Source organism: Schistocerca cancellata, chromosome 9 (genome assembly GCF_023864275.1).
Source record: "Schistocerca cancellata isolate TAMUIC-IGC-003103 chromosome 9, iqSchCanc2.1, whole genome shotgun sequence".
In the NCBI taxonomy this organism is placed as follows: domain Eukaryota; kingdom Metazoa; phylum Arthropoda; class Insecta; order Orthoptera; family Acrididae; genus Schistocerca; species Schistocerca cancellata.
In genome coordinates, this window is record NC_064634.1 from 93,717,843 (window position 1) to 93,720,263 (window position 2,421).

Sequence of the window (2,421 nt, forward strand, 5' to 3'; positions counted from 1 at the left end):
TTGCTGCGCTAATCGTGGGAGCTGGACACAATTATAGGGTTTGGTGAGGTCCGTATCAACCCCAGTAGATACTTTGTCACTAAGTGAAATATGGATGTCAAAAGTTAAAGCGATAAAGGGATCAGAGGTGCAGCCACCGTTTCTAAAACCGTATTGCCAGTTTGGAAGAAAATTCTGATATTCTTGCCACCATTCCAATCTCTATTTAATCATGCATTCTAAACTTTTGTAGAAGCATGACAGACAGTAAATGTATGATGTGGCTACTTCCCGGGCAATCCCATTTTTGTAAATAGGTGCAATGCGTTCAGTTTTCAGCTCTGGGATATCGATATGAGTGAACCATACCGGGATATTAATAAGGGTGAACCATACTGCCTGATAAAATTTGAATAGTAGCTGCATTCCAAACTACGGGAAGCAACCGAATGACAGTGTACGACATGCTGTCGAGTCCGGGAGTGGTATTCGTATTTCGTGTCATTGCGCTAATGGATGTCCTTTTCTCAGAATGACTCATTGAGGAGATGAGGTTGCTCATACTTTGGTTGGATGTCTTCCATATAGTGTTACACTGAGCCAGGTGCGACGGAGGGTAAAATTGCAGTCAGAACGTGCAGAGAGGAGGTGGAGGACTAACCCGACCTGTTGGACGTTCTACGGATACAATTTATCCTATTCCAAATTAAAGTCATTGTTGCGGTTTTGTTGAAACTAACACAAAGGATTTTCCAGCTGGCTCTTTCCGTCTGTATCAATAGTCACATCACAGTCGCTTGTACAAGAGTGTATTGTATGTAATGTTCGAATGCTGGGCGTCACCCATAATTTTTGCGAACGTTTCTCACGGAGAAAAACAATGGCCCGGCTGGAATACTGTAAAGAGGGATTAAAAAATTCTTAATCGAAATTTATAGTGATATATAAATACAGAATGGATTTGGAAGGAAGTCTGTTAATAATAGTAATATATAAAGTACGTGATATGTGTGGTGTCACCGCCAGACACCACAGTTGCTAGATGGTAGCCTTTAAATCGGCCGCGGTCCGTTAGTATACGTCGGATCCGCGTGTCGCCACTATCAGTGATTGCAGACCGAGCGCCGCCACACGGCAGGTCTAGTCTAGAGAGACTCCCTAGCACTCGCCCCAGTTGTACAACCGACTTTGCTAGCGATGGTTCACTGACTATATACGCTCTCATTTGCAGAGACGACCGTTTAGCATAGCCTTCAGCTACGGCATTTGCTACGACCTAGCAAGGCGCCATATTCAGTTACTATTGATATTGATATTGTGAATCATGTACCGTCAAGAGCGACGTTCTCATAAATGGATTAAAGTTAAGTATCAACTAGCTACGTCCGCTTTCTGAATTCTAATTCCTTGTCATGTTCCAGACCTCACGTCAGTATAGTCCTTCCCTCCTCACGCCAGCCTGCGTGAGCTAAAACGCATGCATTTCGGCCTCCTCTAGTAACACGGTGTTGGCTCTCCTGCCAACACTGCAATATCTACGCAATTTTATTGAAGAAGTTATACGAATGATGGTAGGCGGTGGCGGTGAACGGACCAATGTTGTGACTCCACGAGCGTCAACTGCTAAGCGGAGCAACGCATTAGTTACTTGTATGCGCGATGCTTCGCCCACCAAGTACCGAATTATGTCAGTGATAGTCAATCAGGCCTAAAGGACGTAAAACAGTTGTTACAATAAGGTATATGCAAATTGTTGCATCAAAGTTAATAACAAATGAAGAAAGAAATACATTACATTACAGAAATACTGCTATAGACGACATTTTATCATTATGTGATAGAAATATATATAGAAGAGATAGCCAACAGTAATCGGTCGCGTGAACACGATAGACATCCGTGGGGATTTGCCGAAAACTCGAAGTATGCCAGTAAAGATATCTGTTAAGCGACGTCAATGGTTCCCATTTAGAAGTCGTTGACGTATCGATATGCACCATCCAAAGGAAGACGATTTTAGAGCTGCGACAGTGACTGGATGTTAAACAGGATAGTGGCAGGTAGGCAGCCAGGTAGAAATGCTTGTCAGGTATTGTGGACTGTTCCTAGATCGTAATGCCTGTGGAAATATTGCTTGTGTGACGGCATTGTTTACCAAAGAGGCGCCGAGATGTCGACGTGCTTGTTTGAGAGGAAGTGTATTTCAGAGCTGTGATACCGACTGGCTGTTGCAGAATACTGGCATGCAAGTAAGACAACCGTAGCAATATGTATCAGATCCCCCAGAGAGCAGTGACCAAATAACCAATTAAATAACAAATCAAACAGACGTAAATAACACCCGCTGCATGGAAATATAGCTTACATCAAAGGAACAGTACGATAAAATATTATGGTCCCTCAGGGTAGTCGAAATACAAATAACCGATCAAAATTAAAAGA